General features: G+C 42.1%; 1 long non-coding RNA gene across 2 annotated transcripts in view; it reads left to right on the forward strand.

Annotated features, from left to right (window-relative positions):
- LOC123369294 overlaps nt 1–20183 on the forward strand; it is a 264984-nt gene that overhangs the window by 106855 nt on the left and 137946 nt on the right. For both annotated transcript variants that reach the window (XR_006578988.1, XR_006578987.1), the window contains exons 3-4: nt 7480–7566; nt 9210–9309. This is a non-coding gene — a long non-coding RNA (uncharacterized LOC123369294). The remainder of the gene's footprint in view (nt 1–7479; nt 7567–9209; nt 9310–20183) is intronic.

The raw sequence follows: 20183 nt of genomic DNA on the forward strand, positions 1-20183 counted from the left end.
AGGGAGCCCTAAGGTAAGGGTGAAGAAGGGAGAAGTAGGAGAGCTGTGGGGAAGTGGCCCAGGGAAATGTAGCAATTCTGGCAGTGAAAGGTTGGTTGCCAACAGCTGCTACCATTAGGGTCTCTGGGCTGGAATCCAGAGTAGAGGGTGGGCCCGGGTTCCCCCCAACCCACCACTACAGGAACATCTCCTACGAGGGGAAGTCAGGCCCCTGTCAGGACAGGAGGCTAAACTGTTCTAAAATAAGCCCCCAGGGACAACAGAGACTATGGGAGTTCTCTCACCAACCTCCTTGCAGGCCTATGATGAAAAGGATTCAGTAGACTGTAACCCTGGCCCTAGAGAGAGAAGGGCTACGTGGAGGGTCACAGTGAGCCACTGAGGCTAGCATAAACCACCTAGAAGCACAGGACCCACGGGGGCAAGGTCAGAGCTCTTCCACAGTAGAGAAATGGACTGGATGGTAATAGCTCTTTCCCGTCTCTAACGTCTGTGATTCTACTATTGTCTGTCACAGCCATTTGCTAGTGTCTTTCTGATTGCATGATGAAATTTATCAGCACCATTGCTTCTGTTCTTGGCACTGAACACTAAGATGATGGCAGAAGGGGAAGACAGCTCACCTGAGGGATGGAATGTTACTACTGCCATAAATCCTCAAGCCCCTTGATTCTCCAGTTTCAAACAGGAAATGTTTGAGATTTCAGCATATTATATTTTCTTTGCTCCTTTCCCCTTTAGTTGTGGGTGAACATTTTGTCCTTCCGTATCTCTTGCGAACAAGAACAACCCTGAGATAAATCACTTTGTATTGGCTTTATTGTGGCACATGTGTCTGTTTGTGCAAAGTTAATTTGTACTTTCCTTTTTATTTTGTTTCGTTCCTTCACTATTTATCCTCCGCAATAGCCTCCATGTTGTGTGTGTGTGATTGTTGGTGATCATGTGAGAACTGCCTTCAGCTTGGAATTTCTGTTCCACCATTAGCCATCTAATTATCCATCCATTCATTAAGATGTTTTACCTATATTATCTAACCTTTCTAATCTGTTTTTCCTGGTGAGAGAGAGAGACAGAGAGAGAACAAAAACATGGCCACAGTCTTGCAAATAGATTTGTCTGGTCTGACTGCCCATAAGGATCACTCTCCGGGGTTAGACTCATTGAGAAGACAAAGTTTGCTAATTTTGTTGTGTTAATGAAATACTTAAAATGCTCTAATCATCACCATCACAACAAAATAGAGCTAGTGACTGCTGTACCACACAGTATTTCCTTCTTTTCCAAAACATCATCCAAGTCTTTCTTGAATTAAAGTACACAACTTACTTTTACTGTTGGCTGCATAACTTTTGGCAGTTTGTTCAATATTCCAAGCAAACTTTGTATAAAGAAACTGCCTGAATTGTTTATGGGCTTGTCCTGTTGCCCAGAGTTTAGTTCATGATCTCTTATTTTCAAATAGTTAAAAGGTAGTTAAAGGGACATTGTAGTTAAAGGGACATTATTAAGTAATTAGAGAGTTTTGGGGGTCTAGGTGCAGTAGGGAAAAGATTTACAAACCTTATTGTGAACAGAACTGTGTTATGAATAATTTAAAAATAAAAGAAAATGGGTATTTCTATTTAAATATTACACGTCTGTGTCTTTACTATGCAGTGTAGTGACTGGTTGAAATTTTCACAGTGAGATATGTCTGTATCTCCTAGACTGCTTTGAAAATTTCAACCTAAAAACAGAAAAGCAAAACCAAATGTTCAGATTTCTCTCTCCAAGTTGAGTGAAATGCAAAAAATTGAGCAGCCTGAGTGAAAGTTGTAAACATTGTAATCACTTGTGTTTAAAATTGTTCCACACTCTTTCACGTTTAAAAATCTAAGAGATATATTAATAAGAGGGGCATAAATATTTTTGTCACACAAGGTAGAAAACGTGCAAATACTGGCCGCATGTTGATCTAGTGTAAAAGCTACTCCTCCGCAGAGCTTACATGACAAACTCCACATCCCGCCCAATGCCAGCAATAGCCTCTCTGCATGAATAGTATGTATTTGGCCTTTGCATTATTCTGGCCTGCTGGAGAGTGATGGTGGATGAGGGAGCCTCTGTTTTAGGACCTGATTCAGCTCCCATTGAAATTAACTTGAGTTTTCCCAGTGATTAGAATAGGAGCAGGATTGAGTCCTAAGGCAGCAGAGTGCTCTGGCAGTCCCCTAGAACATCCAGTGAAAATTTCCATGGCAGCTATTGCTGCTCAGAGCCTCAGCATTAGTTATATGCCTAGGAACGAGGAATGCAGACCATACCTACTGAATGGGCGACAGTATCTTAGAAAGCAGAATGGATCAGAATGGACAAGCAACTCAACAGAAGCTCTTAGTGTGATATTTTGACAAAAAGGGCTAATGCCATCCTTGGATGTATAAACAGGGGAGTGCTGAGCAGGGGTAGTGCAGTGATTTTACCAGTGCATATGGGATTGGTGAAATCAGTTCTGGAAAAGTCCATCCAGTTTTGTTGTCAACATTTTAAAAAGGATGATGAAAAATTGGAGAATTGAAGAAAAGAGCCACAAAAATAACTCAAGGGCTAGAGAAAATGCCTTAAAGAGCTCAGTCTTTTATCTCATCAAAAAGAAGATTGAGAGGTGACTTGATTAGTGCCTAAATATCTTCACAGGAAGAATATAACAGGGCTAAAGGGCTGTTTCATCTAGCAGAGAAAGGCATAACAAGAACTGATGCAGGGGCTGTGGAGCACCATTTAAAGTTGGGGGGGGGGGGGACAGATTTGTTCACCCCCTCTCTACCTGCCCCTCCGCTTCTCTTCTCAGATGCCCCCTTCTCCTCCTCACCCCATGAGCCCATACAATACACCCACCCCCTCCAAATGTGAGTGAGTAGCGCTGTGCCAGTTCAGGTTTGGCCTGCCCAAAATGTGATTGGGCCATAGCCCAGGTGCCCACTCCATGGCCTATGCAATGGCAGGAAGCTGAAGCCAGGCAAATTCAAAGTAGAAATTGGGCACAGTGTTTTAGCAGAGAGGATGATCAACCATTGCAACAAGATACCTGGGGAAGTGGTGGATTTTCCATCTCTTGATGTCTTCAAATCAAGATTGGATGCCATTCTGGAAAATATGCTTTAGCCAAATGCAAATTATTAGACTCAATACCAGGGTAACTGGGTGAAATTGAATGGTAGGTGACATACAGGAGAACAGATAATCTAGTGGTACCTTCTGGCCTTAAACTTTATGAATCTATGAATTAAGTGCAATACCAATCCACAGCCGTCACACCCCAAAGAGTTGGGGGTCGTGTAGAGTTGAGGTTTGGATACCAATAATTGAATGGCATGAGGGTAAATCATCTCCTTGCATTGCAAATACTGGGGAATGGAACAATTCCACTGAAGAATATGCCAGACAGATGGTGTGGAATGGAGGAGGGGTGCTAACGTGAAGCCCAATGATCTGTGTCTGAAGTGTGGATCTTGGGATGTCTGCACAGAACACTTATACATCCTCATGGCAGGACCACTGACTCTGTAGCCATTATCAGTGACTTAACATAGGTAATTTTTATTAAAGGGAAAAAAATCAGTGAGAGCAGGGACCTAATGTTCCTACTTGTTTCTAAGGCATCTATCACACTGTTGGTGCTAGCCAAAGAAACAGTGATTAAAAAAATAAAAGGAATAAATTAAAACAGGAAAATATTGAAAAGTGAAGCATTCAAAAGTCAGGAAATGGCAGAGTTGTTTGCCCTCGTGGCCTTAAATCTGCCCCCCAGGTGCATTTGCATTCTGCTATAGCCGGAATGTACACAATTACATTGTTTTTTCTGCAGGACTCCTTCATCATTCAGGTTGAGCACTTAAGTAGGATGTAAATTGTTCATAGGCCTTGTTCTGGTCCTCAGCCACGGTGTGCAGTTTGGATGATATGAAATCACTGAGGTAGCTGCTCATTACTGCTCAGTGAGTGGACCATGGCTTCATTCACTACACATCATCCATCTTGTACAGTGACGGTGTGACCTAAAGTCCATTGGCAGGCACCATGATGGATAGGGCTCTGGACTAGGAATCAGGAGACCTGGTGTAAAGGATTGGGATCTATCTTATAGTACCCTCCTCCTACCAGACCAGGTTTTGCTCTTACTGAGCCAGCTCACTCCCTGGGGTAATTCTGACTGAAGCTCCCTCACAGAATACAGGGAAGCAGTTTCCAACAGGATTAGTTGTTTTTATTTCAAGCCTCTTTAACAAAACAAATCAAAATCACACAGACTCTTCCCTCAAAGTCTGTGCAGGCTGAGTAGTCCCTTCCCCAAGTCTGTCCCTCACACCAGTAAGCTCAGCAGCCCAAAATTCCCTGGTTCTTACCTCAGAGCCTCCATAATAAAAGGACTTCACACAGTCTCCCTTCTGTCCATTTGGTTCTGGAGCAATTCTTCTCTGCAGCTGCTTCAGCAGCAGTCCATTAGGCACACAGCCACAGGCCACTCAGCTTTCCGGAGGTTATTGCTATCTCCCTCCCTCCATTCCCCTGTTGCCTTCTTTTATGAGGATCAGGCAATTAAGTTCCAGTTCTTTGCCCAGATGCAAAAGGCTGGGCTAATCATCCAGCTGCAGGCCTCTGACCCCAGAAGACAGTGCTTCTATATCGTGACGCCAACTTTTCCCAACCTAGCGCAAAAAAATTCCCAGTTCTGGTGAAAAATTCCCAGATAAAGTTTTTTACAGTGCTTCTGTATCATGGGAAATTTCCCAAAATCTGGGAATTTGTGAGTAAAGTTTCAGCTTGGGAAATTGGAAATTTTAATTCAAAACATTTTACTCACAAATTCCCAGATTTTGGGGAATTTCCCAGGAAATAGAAGCACTGCCAGAAGAATGGTATCCTTTATACCTTCCCCCCTGGGTTCTCTTCCTGCCTCTGCCACTGGACTGCTTTGCAACCTTGTACTAGTCCCTTCACTTCTCTAATTCCTCTGCCATGTCTGCATTGCCTTTTTAGATTGTAAGCTGTTTAGTGTAGGGACTATCCCATACTGTGTGTTTGTACAGGGCCTACCGCAATGGGCCATGATCTTGGTTGAGTTCTCTAGGTGCTAGTGTAATACAAATAATGAACAACAACAACAATCAATGTTAAACTCCACAGTAGTCTTCATAGTGACTTCAATGGGCTTTGGATGAGGGCCTGAATGAAGAAGGGGTCTTATGAGAAAAATATTTTTTTTCCTGATTCAGTGTCTGTCCTAATGTCCTAGCATCTTAGGGCCAATCCCATCTCTAGCGTTCACTTACCTGTTGTGAAGAAAGGAATGGGATGGGAGGCGGGGGAGCTCTGCAGGCATGCTGGTTAAGTTGCATACAGCTGCACATCATTCGTTTTGTGAGTAGTGCCTTAATGCCAAGTTACAGAGAGGTATCTAGGAAAGTTCAGAGCTTATTTGAATACTCCCCCCCACACACACTACAAGTATTCTGAAATGTGGACTGGATGGTGTATACCTTTCATGAGAATAGAAACAATTGTTTGTGTTCAGACCTCTCTCCATTTGCGTGGGTTGGCTATTTGAGTAGTCTTATATTCAGTCACTGTTGAGCCTGGTACAGGGGCAGCTCTTTTTCCTTGCCAAATAAAATATGTTTTCCTATAGAACCTGCTTTCAGAGGAGTATGTGGAGCATGTGACAACTTCAAAATTATGGCTGTATATGTGCAGCTAACACATAAATTGCAGGGAGTAGTTACTCCTGAATTCAGATCAGATGCCATGGCAGGTCACATTTGAAAACCATTTATTTAACAAGAATATTCCTTTAAGTTTTGCATGCTTTTTTTTTTTTCATTGGGAAGAAATTCAGAGACTAGCTGATGGTGGGATAGCTTAAAAATAATTGTAACTAGGAACTGGGCCATGATTAAAGTTGTTCAGCTGTTCGTTTTATTGTTTGTTCCCAAAACCTTAAATGCACTCTTGGAGAACAACAACAGCAGCTAGAATGTAACTCCGTATGGGCCAATTCCTGCGGTCCTCCCTCGGACCTTTCTTACTCAGGCAAAACTCCTGTTGAAAGGGACTGAATAGGGAATGCAGGATTTGTAACTATATATTAACCATTTTGTAATAGTAAGATGGAAAACTACCATGCAGAGGGAGGGGGAAAAACAAAACAAGAAACAAAAGCAAACCTATCCTACAAGAACTCTTAGAACCTGGGGGAGGTACAGAGCAGAATACACTGTGAAATCAACTTTGGAGAATACTTTATGGGTCTCAGTTACCTTATTTAAATACCTCTGGCCCCTTTGAAGCCAATGGGAGTCTTGCTAGTGATATCAGTAGGGTCAGGATTTCACCCCTACAGTATAGCAGTAGAAACGATTGAGAAAACTAAGGTAGATATACAGAAGGCAATGATCACCTACCAGAGTAAAACTAATCTTGTTTTTACAAATAGGAAGTTGTATTTTCTGTTGCTCTTCCTTAGGTGTTGTACATTTTAGCTCTTTGATGCAGAGATTGACTTTTTATTTTATGTGTACACAGTGCCTAGCACAATGGGGTCCTGATTCTGTTTGGAGCTAACATAATGAATAATAATAATAATACTTAATCAAATATTGAAATAATGATCTAGCAAGCTACATAAATATCAGTATAGTACACAGCACTTTGGCCAAGATTTTCAAATGTGGGTGCCTAAAGCTGGACTCCTAACTCCATGTTTATGCACCTAAATGTGTGGCTTGACATCAGTGTTGCTCAGCACTTTTGAAAATCTGGCCTCTTATTTAGGTACTTGTGGACTTTAGAGCCTGACTTTAGTTATCCATTTTTGAATATCTTGGCTTCTTTTGCTACCTGCAGAACTGCCATCTTTATAAGATCAACAAGGAAACTTAAGGAGCTGAAAACTGTGTAGCTGCTGAGTTCAGAAATGGTGAACTATATTTAGAGGATGAGACTCTGAAAAGTCCATAAAGGTAGGTAACCTAGGTGTCCAACTCCCATGACTTTCAATTGCTGTGGAAAACTTAAGGGCTTATCTACGCGGCCCTGCAGTTCAGACTATGGGGGTGTGAATTGCAGCATGCTGTGCTTTAACTCCCCCGTGTGGATGCTGCAGGCATGAACTAAAAAGTACCCAATTCTCATTAACGTAGTCCTGTTTAAAGAGGACTATGTTAACACAAACTTAGGTACCTTTTAGTTTGCCCATGCAGTGTACACGTGGGGGAGTTACAGTGCAGCATGCTAGTGTGTGTTGGAATTCACATCCTCCTCGCAGCCTGAATTGCAGGGACATGTAGACATAGACTAACTCATATAGGTACTTTTGAAAATTGTACCGAAATAGCATATTTACAGATAGCTGTAGTGGATACAGATTGTATGTTTCATAGAAACCTATTTACTTTAAAGTATTTCTTTACCAAAATCTTGATGTTGCATTTCTTACAGAGCCAGAACTCCAATTAACTTCTGTTTGGATATTGAGTATGCAAGGAATGCAAGATTGGATCTTGTACGTTGTTAATAGTAGCTACTGTAAGTATAATTTGAACCTTTCCCCTGTGGGATAAGTATTGGAATCTTATAAATTCCTTAACACACTGTGCTCTATGGGCCAAATTCCTGTCTCACACACAGTAAGGGCCTGATCCCAAGTCCATTGATGTCGGTGGAAAGACTCCCATAAATTTCCATAGGCTGTGAATCAGGAGTAACTGAGCCGAGGGTCAAGTCCACTATGCCATGCAATACAGTCTCGTTTAAGTATTGTATGTCCATCAGTATTTATAAAAAATATTAGACACTTTAAATTAGCCAAAATAATAAAAATTTCACTGGTATGATATAAAAAGAATGGACTTTGTTCTATTGATGTTTTAAAACTTTAATGTAGTGTAGTGAAAAGGAGACTGAATATTTTAGTTTTGTATCATTAGAACCAGATGGCATTCCAAAACCTTTTGGCTGAAAGAGAGTTGGGGAAACTTATAAAATCAGGCTAGTCTGAAGATGTGATCAAAATTGCTATATCTGATGATATGCCCAGTTTTACAATGTGAAATACTTTGGCCTTTTTCCTGATATCTTGGTAACATGTTACACAACTTAGTTAATTATAAGAAACTCTTTTTTTTGGACAATACTGTCATTATTGTTCTGTTTTGGAGCTGGAAAAAAGCAAGAAAATTGTCCTAATACAGCAAAGTAGAGCATCCCAGAAAACATTGCAAACATGGTCTAATGAGGAGGTAGTATGGTTATTACTCATCATTGACTCTCCCTGTATTTTTTTCTAGGCCAAATTTGCTTAACTGGAAAAAGTCTAATCTGAGACTTGGTTCTATATATCCTATAATAAAGTGTATTCTCCTCCATCCTAAAGTTTGGAACAGTGATAAATCCTTATTCTTTTTGCTACAGAAGCAGCACCATTAATAAATCATTCCATGGTCTTACTGAAAGCAGTTTTCCAGGAGAAAATATAAAACCATGAAATTCCAAAATTCTATGTTAAAATAATATTCACTGTCAGACTTACTGTGACAAAAGCAAGTTGATTTTCATCACTAATTTAACCTAAACTCAGTCAGCACAAGATTTATAGTAGCCTTCCTCCTACAAACTGAAGTGGAATGGACACTTGTATAAATGGCCAAATCCTGCTTGCCTTATTTCCTTGATTACCCCCATTAAGATCAGTGGGGATGATTTTCCTGAGTCAGTCACATAGGATTTGGCACAAAGAGTTTGAGGGAAATGAAGTTAAAAGGAAATACACCAAACTGCTGTTAATATATATATAAAAAAGACAATTGGGCATAATTTAATAGATTCATCTATACTGACATCTGAAGGGACCTTTGTGATCATCTAGTCTGATCCCCTGTATAACACTCATCCAGTAATACTGCATCAAGCTCGATAATTTGTGATTAAACTTGAGCATATCATTAACTGGTCTGCTCCTGCAGCTCTAATGGTTATATAATATTGTATTCAACTATCTCAGATCTTCTACATTAGCAAGAGTTTGCTATATTTATTTTTCATTGTGGTCTTCTACTAAAATGTTTGAGCCAAAAGCTCTTACCTCGTTATGTGAGTAGTTTCATTGACTCTAATGGGGCTACCTGCATGGGAAAGGCTGGTCTTTTATGTAGGTTTTCATTCGATTTCAGTATCTAAAGCAAGGATCTCAAACTCAAATCACCACAAGGGCCACATGAGGACTAGTACGTTGGCTCGAGGGCCGCACCACTGACACCCTTTCATATAAAGGTACAACCTCCTCCAGCCCTGCCCCCACTCCACCCCTTTCATGAGGCCCTACCCCTACCCCACCCCCATTCCAACCCCTTCCTCAAAGTTCCCACCCCAGCTCCGCCCCCTCCCTGCCCCTATTTCAACCCCCAAATCCTCGTCCCTGCCCCGCCTCTTCTCTACCTCCTCCCCTGAGTGCACAGCTTCCCACTCCTCCCACATCTCTCCTCTCCTGTTTGGTGGCGGGAAGCTGCTGGAGATAGGCAGAGGAGCGGGGACTCAGCATGCTGGGGTGAGACCCCATCTAAAGGATGAACTATTACAAGTGTTGCAAAGATCATACAAACTGATTTCAGTGGCGTTACTCAATGGATAAGGGCTGAAAAGGAACAGCAATAAACAGTCATCTCAGGAAGTTAAACTGCAATTTAAAGAAAACCACATTTAAAAACATGACAATAAAGGGGCTGCAGTAGGCAACACAAGGGCTTGATTCACTAGCATTGTGCCTCTAAGAAAATCAAGGTTCAGTTATGATTTACATAAGCAGTTAAATGAGTTTGATCTCAGTATATCCCTGAGGGCTCTGGAGACCCAAATTTTCAAACAGATGCATGCAGATATATTTGCAGATGTGAACCCCTGCTGGGGTTTGCACGTGCACACTGGGGAACCGCACACCAGAGTCAGCTGGATGCCCTAGCGCACACATGTGTTGAAAAGGTGATACATATATCCACTAGAGCTACGTTAACTTTCTGGATTCACTTTGCATGAGCATATTCTTCACTTTTGGTTCTTGAACTCACTCAAAATTTCAAATCACACCCCAGTAATTAAGGACCCTGTGATGGTGTCTGCACCCCACATAAGCCTGATAGGTTAACAAGGGCCTGAGAGACAATTATGTTACCTGGCATCCCCTGCGAGATGAAGGACCAGGGTTAATTAAGATGAAGCCCAGTTGGGAAGGGGCTGGGACAGCATGATAAAGCCAGGAAGCTGAAAGCAGAAAGGGGTTGACTTGTATGTGGTGCAAGTATTACAACTCTGTTGTGTGTGCTGCAGGTAGCAACCGGAGAAACGCCTATAAATTTAAGGACCAAATTGTTGGATTTAACCTTTTGGGCTACAGTTAATGGAAATAGTGAAAATAAGAGCACTAAACAAATATATGAGGACTGCTGGGAATTAAATAGACAAGAAGCAACTGAGCACCTCAGATTCCCCCATGCTAGCAGGGTCAAAAGCTGGGTAAAAGATTGGTGAAAAGGAAGGTCTGGAAGAAATAGAACTGTAGCTGGATGGTTGTCTCTCCAGGTGTGGATTTGGAATTATACGATAAAACAAAGAGAAGAGCAGGACAGTCAAATATGACGATTATGATTTATGAGTTTTTACATGGCAAATGGGGTCAGCATTGCCAAATCTATACTGCAGGCTCTCGAGATGACAGCACAGGTAGAATGAGAACAGTTTTTTGTATCCCTGAATTTGGAATGAGGAGATTTATGAGACTATCCAATTTTGTGGCCATTATGATGGATGAAATGATGGGCATTCTGTTGGGCAGACATTCCTTATCCAGATCTGTGCCTGCTATGGCTGCTATCCTGTCTGATTCATTATTGGGTATAATGGCAATTAGAAAGAGAGTCAGAAAGCAGGAATGACTTAATCAATGAAATATTGTTCTGAACTATGGTGATAGTACAATTAGGTATACCTACAGTAAGAGTGTGGATTCTAGTGCATGTCCAGATACCGGGCAATGAAATGGCAGATAAAACAGCAAAATATGCCTTAAAAATTGGGATGCTGATATCAAGATTCCTCTGCGTAAAGAGGACTTAAAAAATTTGGTTAAGAGAGAACATAAAAGGAATGGCAAGAATGATGGACCAAAGAGAAAAAAAGGATGAAGGTTCTGTGAAATATGTCCTAACTTGAGGATAATGGAATACTTAATAGCGATGACAGAAGAAGCAAAGTAACTATATTTAGAATGCTAACAGGTCACTATGTCCTGAATGGTAATTTATATTTACTAAACAAGCACAAAGATGGGTTGTGGGACACATGCAAAGTCCAAGAAACAGTGGAACATCTGCTGTGGCAATGCAGGGAGAATTACACAGAAAGAATTTTGGTGTCCCTGGCCCCTGCTACCTTTCCACCCATTGCCCCCAGCCCCTGCTTCCTCCCTGGGCTCCCCACCCATTCCCCCAGTTCCCCTGCTGCCTCCCTGGGTTCCCCACCTGTCCTCCCATTGCTTCTGGCCCCACTGCTTCCCAGGCTCCCCACCATGCCCATCACTCCTGGGCCCCATTGTCTCCCCCCGCATTGCCCCAAGCTCCTGTCCGAGGCCATGCACCCCAGGCCCTCTCTGCTCCTTGACTCTTGACCACGATGCCCCTCTGACCATGGCACTCTGGGCGGTCGCCCATGTTGCCCACCCATAAGACTGGCCCTGGGGACAAGGAGGAAGTCCAGGGGGTGAGTAATCCCTGAGATCGTGCCCTGGAATAAGGAGTCTAGCAAGAGGCAAGGAGGGGGTGAAGTAGGCATGGGGAGTAGAGTAGACTTCTCTGGTAAACCCAGAAACAGGCAAGGGAAGAGAGCAAGGCTTGGTGGGAAGAGCCCAGGGAAACAGGGATGGGGACTCAGCAGACCTGGGCTGGAGGTGGTATAGTCAGGGGGCCCGGGTTCCCCTGCTAGTCACTAGAGTAGTGTCACAGAGGCCTGACCTGGGCTGAACGCTGTCCGGAGAAGGCATTTGGAAAGTGGTCCTGTTGGACTTTGTAACCCTGGAAGGAGTGGACTAACTGAGGATGTGGCCAAAGTACAGTAGATCCTCAGAGTTATGATCAGATTGCATCCGACGAAGTGGGTATTCACCCACGAAAGCTCATGCTCCAATACGTCTGTTAGTCTATAAGGTGCCACAGGACTCTTCGCTTCTTTTACAGATCCAGACTAACACGGCTACCCCTCTGATACATGAACATCAGAGTTAGGGACTGACCAGTCAACCACACACCTCATTTGGAACCAAAAGTACACAATCAGTCAGCAGCAGAGACAAAAGAAATAAGAAAGGCAAATGCAGTACGGTGCTATGTTAAATGTAAACTACTAAAAAAAAATGGAAAGCAGCATTTTTCTTCTGCACAGTGAAGTTTCAAAGCAGTATTAAGTCAATGTTCTATTGTAAACTTTTGAAAGAACGTTCATAAAATTTTGTTCAGAATTACGGGAACATTTCAGCGAGAGCAGAAGTGGGCACTAGTTGCTGTGAGAGCTGCTTTCCCAAATCTGGACATAAGGAGACGATCGACCGGTAAGCGGGAACCCCAGTACAGACCCCGATACTGCAAAATGACGAGCAGCCACAACACCTATGAACCCCAGTTTTGGGAGGCAGGGATGTTCAGTCACCTTGCAGGAGGCACCCAGAGTCTTGCAAGATTGGTCCCTAGTCACATTCACCTTTAATGCTAAGGTTGTTTATACTTGATGACTTACTGCAAATCTTCATTAAGTGGGCACAGCAGAAATGGATATGACTATCCTCAGTATTAATGGCACTGTACAGGTTGGAAATATGCTAGTTAGTACCTCATGCAGCATGTAGCTGTTTAACACCAAAGGAAAAAAAATCACCCAAATGCATTGCAGGGTTTTTAGCTTTGCTGACTTAGTTAAGGACTGGCTGACATGTGCCTGAGGTCCCACATGAAACGGCAGTCTTGCAAACAACGCTCTGCAAATGGCCAGCCACAAACACCCTTGGATCCAAGTGATATGTGATTCTTTTCTTTGAAAAACAACGTGGCCACATTAGCCAGGTCTGGTGGTGCAAATTGCTGCTGGGAGTATTCCTTCCACCTTGATTCCCAACCTTTTTTGGTTGTGTCCCCCCCCCCTTACTGGTTCTGCGCCCACTACCACCCTCCGGGAGCCATAGGTGGGAGCAGGGTGAGAGCCACAGTCGGGAGCTGGGGGCCAGAGTGAGGAGTGGGGCTGGAGCTGCGGTTGGGGCTAGGGTCAGAGTGGAGCTAGATGTAGAGCAGGGTTGTGTGGCGTTCCCTCCCTGCCCCCACATGGGGGCTAGTCTGGGCCACACACCCTGAATGTCCCGCCATACCCCCTCCCAGGGGACCCGCCCCACAGTTTGGGGATCACCGGTTAAGAGGATCAGATTACATGCAACAAAGTGTGGGCAGCATGCCTTCAGCAATATGATATTCTGCATACCTATGCACAGGCTGCTCACTCCTGTCTTCGTTATGTGTATTTCAGAAGCTTTGGGAGAAAGTATATGTAGTATTTTTTGCAACAATCCTTTTGTTTGGCATTGGGAGGTCAATAAAAATCATACAGTCCTGGATGTTAAGGCCAAAAGGGACTATTATGATAATCTAGTTTGACCTCCTGCAAAACTGGGCTCTAAAATTTCAGAAAAACAAAAGCTGATCCATAAATCATAGAATTATAGAAATGTAGGGCTGGAGGGGACTTTCAGCCCCCTATGCTGAGGCAGGACCAAGTATACTTAGACCATCCCTGATAGGTGTTTGTCCAACCTGTTCTTATAAACCTTCAATGATGGGGATTCTACAATCTCCCTTGGTAAAGTATTCAAGTACTTAACTATTGTTATAGTTAGAAAGTTTTTCTAATATCCAGGCGAAATCTCCCTTACTGCAGATTAGGCTGATTACTTTTTGTCCTATCTTCAGTGACCATGAAGAACAGTTGATCACCGTCCTCTTTATAACAGCTCTTAACATATGAGAAGACTGTTTTCAGGTCCCCCCTCAATCTTCTTGCCTCGAAATTAAACTTGCCCATTTTAAAAAACTTTTTCTCATAAGTCAAGTTTTCTAAACTTTTTATCATTTTTGTTGCTCTCTTCTGGACACTCTTTTTTTTTTAAATATATAAAGTGTCCACATCTTTTTTAAAGTGTGGTGCCAAAAACTGGACACAACACTCCAGCTGATGCCTCACCAGTGCCAACTACAGTGGAAAAATTAACTCTTGAGTGTTACATACAACACTCCTGTTAATACACCCCAGAATAGTACCTTTTTTTTTTTTTTTTTACAAATGCATCACATTGTTGGGTCATATTCAATTTGTGATCCACTATAACCCCCAGATCCTTTTCTGCAATACTACTTCCTAGCCAATTATATCCCATTTTGGAGTTGTGCATTTGATTTTTCTTTCCTAAATGTAGTACTTTGCACTTGTCTTTACTGAATTTCTTCTTGTTGATTTCAGAACAATTCTGTAATTTGTCCAGGTCATTTTGAATTCTAATCCTGTCCTCCAGGGTGCTTGCATCCAATCCCAGCTTTGTGTCATCCACAAATTTTAAAAGCATACTCTCCACTTCATTATTGAAGTTATTAATGAAACTTTTGAATAGTTTCTGACCCAGAACAGACCTGTACAGGACCCCACTAGATACATTCCCCCCAGTTTGACAGCAAACTACTCATAGCTACTCTTTGAGTGTGGTTTTTCAGCCCCAGTTGTGCACCCACCTGATAGTAATTTCATCTAAACGATTTTTCCTTAGTTTGCTCATGAGAATGTCATATAGGACTGTGCCAAAAGCCTTACTAAAATCAAGATATATCACATCTTTTGGTTCCCCCCTTATCCACTGGGCCAATAAACCTATCAAAGAAGGAAATTTAGTTGCTTTGGCCTGATTTGTTCTTGACAATTCCATGTTGATTATTACTTATCTCTTCATCGTTCTCTATGTGCTTACACATTTATTATTTAATAATTCTTTCCGGTATCTTTCCAGAAATTAAAGTATGGGTGACTGGTCTATAATTCTTGGGTTCTCTCTGTTTCCCTTTTTAAAGATAAATACTATGTTTGCCCTGCTCCAGTCCTCTGGGACCTCACCCACCCTCCATGACTTCTCAAAAATAATTGCTAGTGATTCCAAGATTGCTTCAGCTAGTTCCTTAAGTTCCTAGGGTGAATTTCACCACACCCTTCTGATTAAAAACATCTAATTTACCTAATTATTATTTAATCTGTTCTTTCCCTATTCTGTCTTGTGTTCCTTCCCCCCTTGTTCATATTGTGTAAAACATCTGGTTACAATTTACCTGTATAGTGAAGACTGAAGCAAAATAGGCATTAAACACCTCAGTCTTCTTGATGTCATCCATTATTATAGCTCTCCTTCCCTGCAAAGTAGCGGACCTACACTTTCCTTCATCTTTCTCTTCCTCGTAATATATTCATAAAACTTCTTATTGCTGTGTATGTCCTTGCTAAGTGTAACTCATTTTGTGCCTTAGCCTTTTTGATTTTGTCCCTATATCTGTTTTTGTGATCCTTTCCACAGACAAGATGGCTTTACATTCACCAAACCAGGCAGAAAGATGTTTTGAAGTGCATAACATAACTATTGATATGAAAATTGAAACAAGTTGCCATATAAATGTGTTTAGTGTAGAATCACTACTGATGAGACCATTAATCCTGTTGCTTAACAAACTATGTATTCATTATTATAGCTCAGAACGGTCTCTCAGCCAGTATTGACTGTTCACTTCTCTTCATTAATACTACAAGCCATAAGACACATTACACTGCACACCTTAGTGCTATCTTTATATTTTATTTGCAATAAGAGCCTCAGGACAGTGATTTATCTTATTGCAAAGAATTACACTTAGGCCACTTGATGGTGTGATGAGTCTTCCAATAATTAGCCATCAAACACTATTATCTGGAAATCTTAGGAACTGATTCTAGCTCCCAGTCTGATGGCTTATAGAAGCTATTGTGGCAAGGCACCGTCTCAGTCTCCCCAGCCTCTGCTGCTTTTAGCTCTGGTGAGACAAGCTTGGGTAATGCGGTCCCCTTTAGGACACAGGGGAAGTCTGCTCCCCATCTCTCCACCAGTCCTGTTTAAAGTATTTTACTCCCTTGTGGGAGAGAGTACTACCTCTCCTCCTGGTGAGGCTCGCTGTCTTGCTGCTCCAACACTCCTGGCAGCAGGGCCTGGCCCCTCCCCTCCCAGGGAGGGGTTTAAAAAGGTCTCAGGCAGCCCAAAGTTGGAATCAGCTGATCCTAATTAACCTCAGGTAGCTCCCCCTCAGCTAGTTCTAATTTGCTACCTTGGTAACCCTTTCTCAGCTGAACCTGATTGACCTGTAGTTTTTTTTTTTTTAAAAGAATGTTTGCCTCCCAGTTGATAAGGAGGAGGGCCTTTTAACCCTCTGGGACTGACTCCTACCCCTCCCTTGCAGCTGTCTGTCCTGAGTTTATCACACTATACATGTTCCATAAGTGGCCGGGGAGACTCCTGCTGCAGGAAAGGCACAGGGAGAGTGCAGAAATTTATGCCAGAGGCTGTTTCAGCCTTTGCAGTAGTTCAGAATCTAGGCAGCATAGAGGTGGCTCAAAGCTCCATTTGGTCCCTACCACTCAGGATTATGGCTTCAGCGCCTTCCCTCTCAGGAGGTACAGCACAGAATCTGTCCCTCAGTGTTTTGATAAGACCCAAAGTATTCATGAAAGAGAGAGCAGCCTATTAGTGAGTGGTCTGTCTAACCTGGTGCAATAAAACCCTATCACTGCTACAAATGAAAGACTATGGAGCAAGAAACATAAATCAACTTAAAAATATAGTATTACACACTAAAACACATTGGAAAATGTTTCCCCTCTCACAGAACATTTTATTCCTTTTTTGAAAAATTATAAGCTGAAAATTGTTGGCTGAAAACTATCAATACCCAGAAGTCATCACTTGAAAACTGCCAAAAACTTAAAATATTTCAGTCAAAAATTGCTGGAAAACTGAACATTTTGAGCTGTAACATTTTTAGTTCTCCAACCAAAAAAATTAGTGTTTTTTTTTTGTTTAGGGGAGCAGGCAAAAATTTAGATTTTTGTCAAATAGCCAATTTTACATCAAAAACATAAGTTGATGCAACATTTTTGACCAGCCCCACTTATGATAAATTAATAGGGTTCAGATTCCGATGATCTTGGTTATCTTTTTCCCCATCATGATGGGTATTGAGGATCACTAGCTCAGTGGCAATGTAGAGTAGAGCTGAGCAAAATTGCTTGGACCCAAACTTCTTTTTTGATAAAAATACAGATTTGGCAACACTGAAACATTTAGCAAATTCATGTAGATTTCACTGAATTGTTTTGGAAAGCTAAAAACCCTAAAAGAAGTTTTGAAAAAAACCAATGTTTTGTTGCAACATTTCCCAAATGAAATAGTTCACATTTTTGGATTTGAAATGACTATTTATATAGAAATTATCTTTAATTTTATTTAAAAAAAATTAGAAACACTACAAATACTCTAAATCAATATGAAACATTTTGTTCCACCTGACATGATTTTTGTCCCTTGATTTTTTTTTTCAAAATTGTCAGCAACCCTCAAAATCTATTATTTGGTCAACTTTAATGAAGAGCAGAATATATACACCCTTTGACAACTACCTTCTGCTTATTAACTGATGTTGGGGTAATTGTCCAAGCAAGGCAGTCTCATCGCTTAATTATCCTGTAATTAATATCACCCAATAAGATAAGAGAGATAAGCCATGGTAGCTGCTTGGTTTTGGGCACGATCCAAGTAAGCCTGAACTTGTTGACCTTCAGGACATGCTGCAAAGCCCAGCTTTGTGAGCTGGTGTTGGGGAAGGGTAGTGGGAGCGGGGAAGGTTCTCATGTGGCTTGAATCCAGCTCTTTGGAAACCACGAGTGGCATAAAGGGGCCAGATCAGAAAGAAGACTCTGGACCAGAATATTGATGTGGAGAATCATAGCCCTCTGAACATGTGTCTAAGGAAGAATACATTGGAAAGTTTCAACTAAACAGAGAGGCTGTGTTGGAACTGTATTTCCTAGCCCACAGTGACCTTCATAATAACAGAGAGGGTGTCAGTACTTTGCCTGTCTTACAAACACTACTTGTCTCTGTCAGTTCTAGATACCGGACCTTCTCAGTGGGTAGTAGATGACATAACACATATGTAACTCTCCTCCTTGACAAGATGTTTTGAGGCTTTCTTTCTAGCAGGCCATCATTCCAAACATAAATCACCTTCCCACAGTGAGCAGAGGAACAACAACATGGAAAGACAAGATTTATGAGAGTGGCTGCTTTTCCAAATGTCCCAGATGCACTGGCGTGCACTTTCATGGCTTTAGTGCCTCCTAGGGGCACACAGTGTAGCACAGAGGCAGGAAGCTGTGGTATAGTAGAAGTATTCGGGCAGTATGTAGCACCAACTGTATATTTACCAGTGTACTGGCTGGTTTCCCCAGCAGCTGTTGTGACTTGGATATTTGATTCCTCCAGTGCAATGGAAGTGTTCAGTACTTGGCCTCTGAACTAGTGTAACTAGTCTGTTAACACAAGATGGTGCTTTATGGTTCTGACTTTCCTTATTTGCTATGGTTAAAACTTAATACCCTTGACTTCCAAGTGAAAGAATGAATCCTGCATTTGCAGGAGAAGGTGAATGTTGGTGCGGTTTACATGATTGCACACGGATAAGTTTTATAGGGTAATATCACTGCCAAACATGACTGCATTGTAAACACTTTGAATTTACAGTCAGGGTAGTGGGATGTGAAACCCAAACCAATTTATTCCAGGCTGCTCACTCTAACACGTTGCCATTCCTCAATCCAAAACAAACTGGTGATGGCCATGTAATGAGTAACATAGGATCATTTTTGTCATTTGCAGGCAATAATGCACCTATATTTATTAATGCTATTTTGTAACTTGGCCCCACTTGACAAGAGTATGGTGTGTAAAGGGATTAGATGCGTTCTAGCACAATGTCATTTGTCATGCTGCTTTGGCGTCCTAACGGCGAATTCTAATTCTTACATCATAGAGATGACCATTTGTAAAGGGACTCATTAAAAGTGAGGATGACTGATTAAAAAGGCCTTCTGCATATTATATAACATACTGTAGCAACAGCAGGTCCATTGCTGTACAGAAGTCATTAGATATCAGAGGCAGAAGCAGTTATTGCAGTTTGATACTGTAGCCCAGGCTTCTCAAATACACCTCTACCCCGATATAACGCTGTCCTCGGGAGCCAAAAAATCTTACTGCATTATAGGTGAAACCGCTTTATATAGAACTTGCTTTGATCCACCAGAGTGGGCAGCCACCCCCCCCCCCCGGAGTGCTGCTTTACCGTGTTATATCAGAATTCATGTGATATCGGGGTACGTTATATTGGGGTAGAGATGTACTTTCCTAGTGGGAAGCACATCTAAATGAAAAGGCCATGTTGTAGACAACCCCCACCCCTATATGCTATTGCACGGCCCATCCTCCCTTCCCATCTGGGATTGCTCCATACATTCCCAATTGCATGGTTTCCTCTTGTCAACCACAGCAGTGATGAACATGGGACAGAATATTAGAAAATCAAGTTGGTTTTAGCAGTCTTTAATGTATGAAAGTTTTGTCCTTTCTGAACGAAAGCTAATCACACATTGCTCTTTTAATCACACATTGTAGCATTGCTCTTCATTTTATCTCCTCCCATCTGTTCTGTTCCTCTTTCCCGCTGCTCCCTGGCTCATGCTTCTCTGCTGCCTGGTCCCCTCTGCTCATCTCTCCAGCAGGTGCAGCTTGGTTTCCTTCTCCTGCTGATGACTTCACTCCCACTGGCAATTCTTGGCTCCTCACCTGCTGTTAGGGTGAGTCCTGCTGATAGCTCTGCTCCCTGATGTTCATTTCTAAATTAGAGCAGCCTTTGGTCTGCTTTATCTTCTTCCTTCCAGCTGCTGGGCATTACCAGGGCATAGGGACTCCTCATCCATGTCTCCTTCTCATGTTCACACCCCTA

Source organism: Mauremys mutica, chromosome 4, assembly GCF_020497125.1.
Source record: "Mauremys mutica isolate MM-2020 ecotype Southern chromosome 4, ASM2049712v1, whole genome shotgun sequence".
Classification (NCBI taxonomy): domain Eukaryota; kingdom Metazoa; phylum Chordata; order Testudines; family Geoemydidae; genus Mauremys; species Mauremys mutica.